The 13,269-nt window shown below is 58.0% G+C and overlaps 1 protein-coding gene across 2 annotated transcripts in view; it reads right to left on the reverse strand.

Moving 5' to 3' along the window:
- SRC (SRC proto-oncogene, non-receptor tyrosine kinase) overlaps window positions 1-4,958 on the reverse strand; it is a 30,845-nt gene extending 25,887 nt beyond the window's left edge. For both annotated transcript variants that reach the window (XM_063349952.1, XM_063349953.1), the window contains exon 1: window positions 4,681-4,958. The gene's annotated coding sequence lies outside the window, so the exon portion shown is untranslated. The remainder of the gene's footprint in view (window positions 1-4,680) is intronic.
- Between the last annotated feature and the right edge of the window lie 8,311 nt (window positions 4,959-13,269).

Genomic DNA, 13,269 nt, shown 5'->3' on the forward strand with positions numbered 1-13,269 from the left:
AAGGCAGCAGTGAGCTTTTACCCTCATTTCCTGGGATTTTTGGTGGCTGAGACTGCCAAACGCGGTTGGGAAGGCCGGGAGCAGCCCCGGCGGGTGGAAGCCATCGCCGCAGCACGCAGTCAGGTTTTCCTCTGCCCATCTATCCCAAACACAGTGGGCTCGGGGCCAGCCGAAACCTCACGGTCACGGGAGCGAGACTGCGACAGGTCAAGCGTGGGACAGGGCTGGGAAACCAGGGCAGTGGCAGCGCAGGGAAGGAAGCTGAGGGCAGCCCGAGTCACACGCGTCCCCCTGTCATGCGTGGGCGGAGGTGCTGAGCCAGCAAAGCCCGCTCGCCCTTCGCCGCGGTCCCCAAAGCCGCCCCGGTGCCCTCCTGCACACCCTGCCCAAACCTCCGCCGGCTCCCCCGCTGCCAGGAGAGGGACGTGCCCCATTTCTTACATTTTTGCCTTAAACGCCGGGGCCCGTTCTATTCCCCAAACTCCTCCAGACAAGCCCATCGATCCCACATACCAGCCTATGGATATTTTGGCCGTGGCATCTCCACCAAGACCACCTGGAGCCGAGCGGCTCGGGCAGATTTCTTTAAGTTCTGAATTAAAATCCACAACCGCCCCCCGCCCCTCGATGCCCCGTGGCAGCCCCCCAACCTTCCCAAACACCTCCCCGCTCCGCAGCCAGCGGATCCGTAGCCCGGAGGGAAGTAAGTCAGCGCGAGACGCAGATTTGCAGGTCCTGGTTCCTGGCCCAAGTTCAAACCGCATTTGTTCCCGAAATCTGTTTCAGGGCTTTATTTTCAAAGCCTGCCCGTGCAGAGGCATGTGCAAAGCAGCGCCCGCTCCCGCGGCGGCCTCGTGCCGAGGTCGCCTGTGCCAACACGGGGACAAGTCGGGGACCTGGGGGCACCCGAGCACCAACTGCAGCCCACGCCGACATAGCCATGCTCAGCTAATTAATTATATATATATTTCCCCCCCCGCCCCTCCTAAGCACACAATATACCGGACTCTCTCACAGCTTGCTGCCGGTTTAAAAGATGACAGACCAAAGGCATTACTATTTTTCCGAGGCCGGCTTTAAAATAGCCCCACGACACGCTGCGCATTTTTTTGCTGATGGGCGGAAACTTCAGCAAGATGGGAGCCCCGGGGGAGTCAGTCCACAACCACCCGCAGCCACAGGCGGCCGAAAAAGAGCAGGAGGTTGGACTGGAAACGGTGACAATCCGCTCTCCCGTCCCAGGAACAGCCGTGCAAGGATGGTTATTTCCATCCAGAGGTCCGAGCCGCTCTCCGGGCGTCGGATTAAAGGCATCTCTCCCGCACAGAGCACCTGCCCAGGCCGTTTCCCGCAGCCGGAGGGATGCGCGCTGGGACGCGACTCCGGGCGGGCTCCGGGGCGAGACGTGGAGCACTACGGAAGTGAGCTCAGATGGGAAATTGTTCCGAAAGATAAAAGAACAAGTTGGAAACCGAGCTGCAAAACAGACAGTACAGGAAACAATAGCGCTTCAGATAGGCTTTCAAATTTCCCCCAGTGATGCCAGGAGCACGGTGCTCCGTCCCAGCGATGCTCATGTTTTTTTTTTTTTCCCCCTTCCCTTACACACGCTGGGAGGAGGCGCAGGCTGTTTGCTCGCTCCTACCTTTTCTCTTTCAAGATGTTTGCTGGTCATTAAAACAAGACGTTATGGGCCAAGCCCTTCAGGTCTCATTAGATAAGACTTTTAGCTCTGTGATGATCCTGGCACCAGCGGCAGGGAGAGGCAGGCGGGATTTCAGAGGCAGGGGAGCCGCACGGTCCGTCCCCTCCTCGCCTCGGAGGTGCCCACACTGCTAAAGGCCACCCCTGCTTCAGGACTGCTGATGTCCCCTCCATGCCACCAAGGCAGCAAAGGAGCCTCCTGCCTCCGCAGCAGAGCCTCCGCGCAGGTCGGTCACCACCAACCGCAGCTCTTTTCCTCATCTCGCCCCCCAGCTCCCCGGCCAGGGGCTTGGACGGTCCTTTCTGCCTCCCCACCGTACCTCCATGATTTTCCATCACTCTGGCACAAAGTCATTAAAGGGCAGAGCTATTGTTAGGGCATCTCCATCACACAGGGAGCACTGCAAGGCCACTAACGATCCAGACAGGGAACATTGGACTTCCCTTCGCTGCTGCTGCTGCGCCGCCCCATAAATAACCCCATCTCCAGAAAAAAAAAGAAAAAAAATAATCATGGGGCTGCGTTTTGGCAGAGCCACCGAGGTGAAGTGTTTGGAGAAGCCTATGCCCTGCTGCTCCTGGGTCAAAGCTTGGAACCGGGAACCGACCCTCGATCTTCCAAGCAAAGGTGCCCTTCTCTGACAAACGAGCACTAACTGGCTAATGATTACAGAGACGCGGCTCCCCGGGGAGCCACCACACCAGCCTCATCTCAGAGACACCCAACGGCCAGGGTTTTGCTGTGGGCCAGATCCTGGGCCAGCACCGCGTGGTGCAGAACACCGGGCAGAGAAGCATCGGTCTCTCCGCCTGGAAAAGTGTCGGGAGCAGCCCCACGGTGGAAATAACAACAAGGATATCGCTTTAAAATGCAAGATTGCTGATGTCCCCCTACACATCCCCATCCTCCCCGGAGAGCCCTGCCAGCCCCCTGCCCTTGTTTGACCAACACGTGCTACACGTGGGGCCGGGTGCGGAGGGGGGGCGGTCTCTGAGCCTGGCAGGGACAAACGCCTTCCCACCGTTAACGGCTGGACCTCTGGTTTGTCGTGACTCGGTTCTGCCACCTGCGCACCGGTCACTGGGAGCCATGGGTGTCTCCTGGGCTGAGACGAGGGTGACAAAGCCCTCCAGCTCCCTCCTGCCTCACACCTCCTCCTCTGGGAAGCACCGGCCCGGCAGGAGGAAGGAAAATCAAGTCTTTTGTTGCCACCTTCCCGCAGCTCTGTTTGCATACGGCACTGCTGGGTACGTGCCATCCTGTCCCTGCCCCAGGCAGGAGCTTGCCCCAGGAACCCTGCCAGGAGCTGCACCCTCCACTGCCCCCAGCTCTAATGCCACGGGGAGGTGGCACATGTCTTGGGGACAATGAGCCGCCACATTATGTCCCTTCCCTTGCCAGGAGGACGGGCGAGCCAGTGGCACACACAGGGTAGCACAACCCACTCCCTGCCACCTACGACCTTTACTGACCCCGGCTTTGGGACCAGGAGCAGGACCGGGACCAGGATGGCAGGGTCCGGGGGGGCTGAGCCCTGGCACACCACAGCAGCGGTGGCCGGGGTGGGGAAAGGCCGGGGGAGGAGTGTGCTGGGCAGGGCCAGCAAAACGCGGGGAGATGCGGCAGATCCCCACTCATTTCCCGCAGGAGGCTGTGCAGCTCCCCGAGACGATGATGCTCGGCAACAGGCAGGACCACGCCAGGGTCAGCGCCACGACATGACACTCCCCCCTCCAGCCCCCATCCCCAGCACACACAGCCCTGTGTGGTGGGCACCATCCCCGCAGGCTGCCCCCCGTGCCCATCCCAAACGGCACCGGGACACAGCACAGCCTGCCCGAGCTCCCGCCCGCCCCCCCTGGGCAGCAAGCATGGATAAAAGCCCACCCTGACCCCTGTGTGGCTGAGGGCAAAACCCATGATGCTCTTCCATGGCACCGGGAGCTGTGACACAGACAGTGGGGGCATGCCAATGCCACTGCTCGCAGCCACACACGGGGGGGTGGATCGCCCAGGCTGTGATAGGGGAACTTCACGTCTGGATAAATCCTTTCATGGGGCAACCCGGGGCTCTGCAGCCCCCCAGCAGGCGGGAGCCAGGCAGCTGCGGCAAAGGGCACAGCGCGGAGCATGGCCGGACACAGCTCTCCGGCCCCACCAGGGCTGGACACGAGCCCCAGAATTACCGGTGAGCAAACACGACAAGGGAAGCGGATCAGGAGACATCAAAGCAGGGGGGCGATGAATATTTCATGTCCTGGCCTACATACAGCCCGGCTCTCCCCGCCCTGCGCTCCCGGGGGTCCCCCGCAGCCCCTGATCACAACAAAGGGGAGTTGCAGGCAGGCGGTGCCGCCCCGACGGACCCTCAACATCCCCAGCTGGGCCCATTGCTGCCCCGCTAGACCAGTGGCAACCCCAGCCAGACCCACACTGACCCACCAGACCATGTGCATCTGCTGCTGGACCCATAGCCACCCCACCAAAACCCATAGCCAGACCACGAGCATCCATAACCAGCTCACTGGACTGCGGGCATCCCCTGCTGCTGGACCCAAAGCTGCCCCACCGGAGACTGGGACTCCTCGGCTGGACCCACAGCCTCCTGGCCAAACTGCCAGCATCCCCGACCCGACCCACAATCAGCTCACCCGACTGCGGGCATTCCCCCGCCGCCCCGCCGGAACCCACGGGCGGACCCCGAGCATCCCCTGCCGGACCCGTAGCGGGGTGCTCCCCGCCGGACCCCGAGCATCCCCGCCGGACCCCAGGGACGGACCCCAGGCATCCCCCGCCAGACCCATAGCGGGGTACCCCCCGCCGGACGCCACGGGCGGACCCTGAGCAACCCCTGCCGGACCCATAGCGGGGCACCCCCCGCCGGACCCGCCGGGCGGACCCCGAGCATCCCCCGCCGGACCCCCCGGGCGGACCCCCGGCACCCCCCGCCGGCCCCGCAGCCGCCCCCCGCTCACCTCCCGTCTGGTCGCGCAGCGGGGCCGGCCCCGCCGCTCGCCTCCAGCGCTCGGCCCCGGCTTTGTCTCCGCGCCGGGGGCGCGGCCGCCGCCGCCCCCCGCCGCCGCCGCCGCCGCCGCCGCCGCCGCCGCCGCCGCGCTGGGTGCCCGCACCGGGCCGGGCCGAGCCGAGCCGGACGCTCAGGGCTGCGCCGCCGGCAGCAGCATCGCGCAGCGCCGCGGATCCGGCGCTCTGCTGCCTCGCCCGCCCCCGCTCACCCCTTCTCCGGGGCGGGGGGGTGGGGGGGGGAACCCACGGGGAGGGGAAAAGGAAAAAAAAAAAAAGGGGGGGAAAAAAAAAAAAAAGAGGAATATGGCAGCAAACCGGAAACGGCGGATGGGGGAAAAAGGAGCAGCCCCTCCCCTCCCTGGGTTTTTTTTTTTTAAGGGAGAAGGCTCCGGGCAGCCGGGCTCCGCGGGGCGCGCAGCGGGATGGGGGCCGCCCCCGCCGCCGGCTCTGCCGCCGCGCCCCGGCCCGCGGCGGGGGGAACCGCCCGGTGGCGGCGGGGACACGCCTGGGAGCGGCGGGATCCGTCCTCCCCCGGCGCGGCCCCCCCTTCCCGCGGGTGAGGGGCTTGGAGGGTCCCCGCGCCCCCGGGGTTCTCCCCGGCGGGCCGCGCCGGTGTGCTTACCTGGCAGCCGGAGCCGGGGACAGGAGTGATTTCCAGGAGGGTAAAACCCGGCTGCTTTGGGGTTTGCTTTATTAAACGCGGCCAGTAGCAGGGAGAAACGCTCTTTTGTCACATTCTGCACTTGAATCTGCGTATCCCCATCCCTAGGAGGGACACCTGGCCGTCCCAGGGGGATGCAATCCACGCTCCCCCCGTCTCTGAAGACTTGAAGAGGCAAATTTAAGCGCAGAGGAAAAGCAGGGAAAGATAAACCACGTCCTGGGCCTCCCCCAGGGTGCTGGGGGACCCTTTGGAGGCAGCGCTGGTGGGCAGCAGGGGCCGTGCCCTGCTGGGACATTTGCCCTGTCTTTGCCGTGTCCCTCACTCACCTGTGCTGTGACAAACCCCTGGGGTGGGGGTTAATGCTCCCCCAGGTCACCCCTGCAGCTGGGTCCAGCCTCCGAAAAGAGGTGGAACGGAGCTGTGGGTGTTCCGGGGATGCCTGGTCCCCGGCTGGCAGCGTCACCCCATGCAGGACTGGGTGAGGCGTGGGTTCCCCTGTGTCCCACTCGGGCAGGTGGGCACACAGGGACGGTTCCAGCCGTCCTTCCCCTCGCTCCTCAGCACCTTCCCCTTTCCGTGAGGTGGAGAATGACCAGCTTTCCCCTGCACAGAGCAGTGCCAGGGTGCACACATGGGCTCAGGGCTCGGCTGGGTGCCCTGACACCTGCGCCGGGCGCCCCGACGCCAGCACTGAGCCCGTCGGGGCTGCCCGACCAGCTCAGCGGCGCTGGCAGCCCTCCCACCTCCCCCATTAACCATCCACTAAGGTATTCCCTGTCGCTTTATCCTCCAGGAAGAAATGGGGTGAAGCAGCCCGCTCTTTAAACCACCATTTAGCCGGTTTATGAGGCGCGCTCAGCTGCTGGCCGGCTCTGCTGACCCGTGGGCTGTATTTCCACAGCCAGCGCCGCCTCCATTGTCCCCTGCCCACCCCTGCGACCAGCCCTTAGAGCCACTCAGCAGGGACTGCTGCAAACCCCATCAAGTCCGAGCGAGACCTGACGCTTCAGAAACAATTTGGGAAGTTAACAAGTTTCAGAGAACTATGTGGCGGAGTTTTTCTTTCTCTTTCCTACCTTCCTCCCACCACCACCCCCCCCCCCCGCCCCATTCTGCCTTGTTCTTTTGAGTTATTAAAAAAATATTTCCCATGACACTGGCGAAGGCCAGCGAATCCATGAGTCACCAGGAACAAGGAGTCACGCACACACGGATCCATCACCCCTGGCCAGCACATGGTGGAGGGGCCCTTCCCTGGGAGGAGCTGCCCGCTGATAAGGTCCCTACAGCTGGGCAGGGCCGACGCTTTCCCTCCTGCCTTCCCTCCTGCCTTCCCCCCTGCTTTCCCTCCTGCCTTCCCTCCTGCCTTCCCTCCTGCCTTCCCTCCTGCTTTCCCTCCTGCCTTCCCTCCTGCCTTCCCTCCTGCCCCTCGGCTCCTTCCAGGGCTGGGAGAGGGCAGCTGGATCCCCGCACACCCGTGAGTTCCAGGGAATGGCTGGGTTGGGGAGTAGCAGCCCTGCTTGGTCTTTACCGGAGCATCAAACCGCAGCCCGGCTTGTACTGAGGCTTTTTTTGGGGTGTTAATTCATAGCCACCCCCTCCACTACCTGGCTGGCGTGGGGACATGGAGGGAGGGATTCCTCGACCCAATGTCTGACGTGGGATTAAGGAATTAAGGATGAGGCGTGGGGCAGCCCCAGGGTACCGCTCTGCTCGCTCATACGTAAATCCTTCAGACATACCGTAGGGCAAAGAGGGGGGCACGTCGATGCCTGGGGTCGCTCACGCCTTCACAGGGACACGGGGACGCTCCCCTCTCCCTCCTGATCCCAGGAACACTCGCTCTGCCATCCTGGAGCTGCTGCCAGAGGGGAGAGCACCCTGGGGGAGCGGGGACCCGGCCCCAGCCCCGGGGGAGCTGGTTAGGATGACTCAGCCTCGGCTGGATCCAGACCCGAATCTAAGATGCAATTATGACTTATAAATATTTTGAATTTTGTTTTCCTCTTTTGCAATCGGCTCCTTTTCTACAGGCTGCCCTACAATCGTTTTCATCTCCGGCGGTGCTGGCCTGTTGCTGGAAGGCAAACAGCAAAGGCACCGCGCCTTTTCACGCGCCAGACCAAGTCCACGACATGATCTCTTCTTCGAAGAAGATGCCAACGTGCAAATTTAAAATGGCAAATAGATACTCTCTAAAAACCAGCCTCTTATCTTTTTGGGCTCGGATTCAGGAATGTGCCCTCACAGGACTCTGACATTAAACATGCAGCGCTTGGCGATAATGCGATTTAAGACCATTTAAGTTTAAGCAACCCAGTACACCTCAGCGCGCTCCTGATTCAGCCACGGAGCCCTGAGCCTGACGGACACCCCCCCGCCGCCTGCTTTCCCTTCCCTCCTGCCCCACTCCGAGTATTTATCTTTAAACAGTCTAATCCACATTTTTATTTTTTTTTTTACCCAACTAGGGATTTCAGTCTCTTCCCTGAAACTTACTTTCTTGAGATGATTTTTTCTCTCCGCTTTTAAATAGCACCGATAAAACCCACCCCGGGGAGAGGAAGAGGATTACAGAAACTGAAAACCAGGTACTTTCGAATTAAAAGGAAAAAAAGTAGAACTGAATATTTTCTGGTGCCTCGGTTATTACAGCACATCTTGAAATGATATTCCGACAAAAAATGAAGCCGTGCTCAGGTATTTCTGTGCTTTCTCGCTGACCTTTATGCATGTTTCATCAGGCAAAGGAGGAATGAGAGTTTCTGTGGGCAGAGCGCTGTCACACTCATGAGTAAGGACCGATGTGGCTCTTTTCCCTCCAGGTATGTACATCAAACTGCTCCCAAACTGCTCCATGGGGCTCCCGAAACCTTCCTGAGTCATAAGAGGGTGCTTTTTGGGTCCAGAAATTGGTCTGAGTCCTGACCTCTCCACCGTAGCTGTGGCTTTACAACAAAACATCTATTCATCTGTAGCCAGATTTATTTTTAAGCATCCCCTTGGCAGGCGCGAGTTAAGTTGTGTCTAATGGATTCTGCTCCTGAGGCTCGCTGCATTCTGCTCACTGCAAATTCCAAATATATTTGCACAAATTATTACTATTAATAATGTAATGGTTGCGTTTGAGATGCTGGACAGCCGCAGAAGCAGCCAGGGCTCTTGCCCTGAGATTTTTACGATCATTGAGCTTTACAGCCCTGCAAATAGCGAGTGCGCGATGGCAAACGATTGGCACCCCCGGCCCCGTTAGGGAAGCTGCAGTTACGAGCTGATTTACTAAGGGGGATTGGACCAGAATAACTCCTGCGGTATGAGCCATTTGGCAATATTTCATGGTAGAAATGCTAATTCTGGCCATTCTCTCCCACACTGAGCATCAGGGCTGCGGAAAACGCCAGCGTCCCGCAGGTTGTGGAATAAAAAGGAGGGGGGGGGTCTGGGAAGAAGTCACCAGGAGGGCTCAGGACCCGTCCCGTCCCTCGGTGTGGTGACAATCTGCTGTGCAAAAGTGGCCCTTGGCGGCCCCAGCCAGGAAGTGTCACTGCAAAATTCCCTGGGGGAAAGGACCGTAGGGAAACCACTGACTGGGTGACGTGCGAATGTTTGATAAGGAGCCACCAAGTCCAACAGCTGTGGGGGGGAATTATCTGCATGTTCAACAGAGGCACAACACTTCCCGTCAGGTTTCTGCCTGATAAAATAACGACGTTTCAATACAATCTGAATTAGGTATCTTGGAATAGCTCATTTGGGCAAAAATCCGACACTTTCTGCTCCTTGCCTCGGCTCAGCAGAAAAGCTGCATGCAAAACGTTCGCATTTTTGGCCAGTCTTCGTATCAATAGAAAAGAGCGGTTCAGAAAAGCCCACAGAAACTCGTCCAGATGAGATTTACAGCCCTCGTGCCGGCTTGCTTTGCTAGCAGAGCAGCAGAGGGATGGCTGGCTAGCGCAAAGCTCTGGTAGCCACATCCAGGCGGCCTTGCCCTGGGGGCTGTGGGTTCCGTCGGTGGCAGAGGAGTCCCAGCCTCCCTGCCAGCACCCTGCAGCCCGCGCCAAGCAGAGCCGGAGCAGACACGAGGGTGTTTCCCCTTAATCATCCCGTCTTGGTCCTTCGAGCAAGGGATGGGCTGAGGAGGCCAAAGTCTGAAGCTGAAAAATTTAAACCATATGACGTTTGGATCCGTGCTCAGTTTAAAGTGAGCTAAATAAGGGGGGAAGGCAGAGAGCAGAAACAGTTGCAGCTTCTCCCCTTCTCTCAAAAACCGCTCCCCCTGCAGTTCCCTTCACCGCAGAGGCCTGACACTCGGGGATATCTTCTTCAGCCATCCAGAGGAGCCACCACAGCATGACAAGTAGCCACGCCGTGGGGACCACAGCCGTGGGGACCACAGCCATGCGGACCCTCTCCCGTGCAGACCCCAACAGCCACAGTCCAGCCGTTCAACCGCAGCGTGGGCCCACCCCGCACGTGCCGATGTGCCAGAGCCGTGTCCTTGGTGAGCTGGGGGGATGCGAGCCACCAAGCCCCACGCCGGCAGCACAGCTCCAGCACGGCTCCTGCCCGCACAGAAGCACAAATAACATCAGGAAACGCCTGGAGCTGGTTCCTTGAGTGCAGGGAGAGGCTTTGCCCTGTGAGAGCTCGCTGGTGCCTGTCGTACTGCGGACTTTGGCTTTTGGCGAGGTGAATTTGCAAGCTCAGGGTGGCTTTTGCAGAAGCAGTGGCTGAAGGGAAGACAGTAGGAATGGCCTACGAGACATCTCAGGCCTGTGCTGGTGCCTTCCGTGGTCCCTGAGCTGGGAATGGCTGAACTTGGCACTTACAGGGGCGGTACATGAAAGGCTCGGACAGCCTTCTGGCAAGAAACAAGGGGATGGTGCAGAGTGAAGGTTTCACAAATAAGGAATGCTGCATTTAGCATGTAAATAGGACTTTCAGTAGGGCATGGCACTAGGGACACAGCTCCTTGCCTAGACCTGAAGACAGGAAGAAGCGAGAGCCCTTCTACCCCCTCCACCCACAGCATCCCCCATCTGGGAGCTGAGCTCTTCAAGTGCGGCAAGAGACATCAGCCAGGCAACAGATGTTTTTAAAAAAGCCAAGCAGATGTGATCCAAAGCAGGTTTTACCTTCTACCTACCAGCCAAAAAGGCTGGACGCGAGCCACGGAGGAACCTGTCAGCCTCTCTGCTCCAGCCACCCGCTCTGCGTGGCTGCGGTCCTCGGCGGGACTGCGGCTTCCCGCGGCGTGGCTGCTCCCGCCTCCAGCACAGCAGGGTGCAAGGAGCACCAAAGCCACACCAGAGCCCCCAGGCATTAAATGAAACCAGGGAAGCTGGGAGGAGGGAAGCGAGTACTGCAAGAGGTTTGGGATTGCACAAGACAAATCCGCATGTGCTGGCGAGGAGCACAGGACAGGTGGCATGAAGGATGCACAGCACCGTAGCACTTGCTTATGGCAAGAGCTCGGAAGCGTAATATTTAATCATTTTAGCTCCTCGTGGCTCAGGGGTAGGCTGATGCGCGTGGCACAGCTTTCCGGGTACACCTGGGGCTGCCAAGGTGGAGAGCTGTCCTTCCCCAGCAATTACATCTGCTGGTTGAAAAAATCATCAGGGAAGAGAAACATCCTGACAGGGCTGATGACAAGGGGACACCTTTCTCCACCCTGGATGCATCTCCACGTGTTCTGTTTTTGTATCAGTCCTTGTAACAGCAGGTGATACCCGCCGTCTGTCACTGGCAGGTTAAATTTGGCTTCAAGGACAGAAGAATTGCAATGGACATGAGTCTACAGGGAGGAAGCAACAAGAGGGAGCATGGAGGCGAATTACGGTGACAGAAAAGCCACAAATTAGGGACAATCAACATGAAACGGGAAAATCAGCTGAATTTCATGGGAGATGCAGGAAGCTGAGTTCATTGCCCTACAATTGCCAGCTCCAAGCAAGAGACATTTAGACCAGCTACTGCACACTGGCCCGGGTACCGAAAGCCAGAAAACACCCCCACAAACAACAGCTCAAAAGCCACAAACTACTAGGGGAGCAGAGCCGGACCTTGGACCTGCAGTAACTGCCAATTTAGGAAATGCAAACATTGATTACAGCCCGTGTCTCTTGCCAGAGAGAAAGGGAATGCTCCCCAACCAAATCATCCCTTCTGGTTGGATGAGTAGGAGGTGGCGGCTCAGGTCCCTTCCCAGTGCCAAAGCTGGCAATCCACCTGATCACCAAACAAGCAGCCATGCTCTGTACTCCAGCACTCTCCATTCATCATCCCATTTTCTTGCTGCAGCCAGTCTCTGATGCCTCACGAGATTAATAAACAAACAACTAAATCAATACAGTCATCTCGATCCCTGCAGGCCACGGGCTGTGAACAACACAACTTCTGCCTGGAAGAAGTATCAGCGTGTAAGAGAGGCTCCCAAGAGGTTAGTCCAGCAGCCCAGCTCCCAGCTGTCCAAAAATTAATACACGCACACGGGGGAACGGTTCAGCAGAGCCCTGGGAAACAGATACTGAGCAGGTCCTCCCCTCCTGCAGCTTCCTTATTTTCTCCTGAAGCATCAGCAGATCCAGCCTTGACCATCCCTGAAATCCAGGCACTGAAGGAATATTTTCAGATTCTTCATGACCAGCTGGGAAATAATCTTATTGACTCAACAAGGGGGCTGCTCTGCAAACATCAGTCCTCTTCAAAGATGGCCTCAGGCTCTTCGGTTCCTGTCAGTAGGGAACCTCACCAGCATCTCTCTGAAGCGGAGAGAAGTGTGTGTATGAGAATGAAAGTAAATTAGGTCTGAACAAGATTAACAGGGATTTAATTGAACTATGTGAACTGGAACTCCAGTCACGAGCTACTTATTAGTCCGTCTCAAGGGATTGTGCTGCTTGCACTGGAGGAGCACAAGGATGCATTGTGAGCGTGGCACAGCTCAAGGGGACAGCGATGGCCACAGCTCTTGAGATGAGCGTGGCCGGGAAGGCAGAGCTGTTTCAACACCATCAGCAATGAAGCAAGGAATTCCCAACTCCCAGCCATGTTTTCTTCAGAGCCGAGGCTTGGCCTGTTGAGGGAAAGGAACTTCGTAACAAATATTAGCAGAGGAAACCCATCTCTCAGCCCAGCTCCTGGGCTTCGGGTGGCAGAGCAGGGTGCTGCTCACAGAGGTGCTGCCTACTGGCTGGGATCTGGAGGCAGACCTTTGAAAACCTCCCCTTCAATAAAAGTGACTTAATGAGGTCTTCAGCTCCCTTTGGGATGTTAATTACAAAACAGCCTGGAGAAAAGCGCTTAGGAATTAAAGGAGTCACCACACTAGTCCTTCTCTTGGTCTTCTGGTGAGGGAAGCAACAGACACTTGCCAGAGCTTGGCTACCATGCCGGTCTTACCACAGCCAAGAGCCACCAGACAGCTCCACGCTCCAGCCACGTAAACCTGAGCTGCAATCACGCATCGAGGGGCTAGTGAAAATCCTGTTTATCAGTCTACTGAATCCCCATCTAATCCCCTGCTTGTATTATTAACAACTGATGCCTTTATTATTGCTACCTTCATGGGGGCTCTTGGAGCCAAAATCTCTCCTAAGAGGCAAATTAATTTGGTCACCACACCTTTTCCTCCTTCCTTCCAGGAAGGTGAAGCTGCACTGGGAGATAGTTTGCTACTTCCAAGTCAAACACAGATACACACATGCCTGACAGCATTAACTAACCAATTTCTCACAGATTAAAGGATCTGAAAGGCTTTCCCTTAATGGATCATTTTTATGAATAGGTTATTTATGTCTCTGTGTTCCTATGGTCTGAGAGTTCTGGCAGCTTTCACAATGAATGCACAGAAAGAGGCAACACAACTTTAGAG

Source organism: Chroicocephalus ridibundus, chromosome 12 (assembly GCF_963924245.1).
Source record: "Chroicocephalus ridibundus chromosome 12, bChrRid1.1, whole genome shotgun sequence".
NCBI lineage: Eukaryota > Metazoa > Chordata > Aves > Charadriiformes > Laridae > Chroicocephalus > Chroicocephalus ridibundus.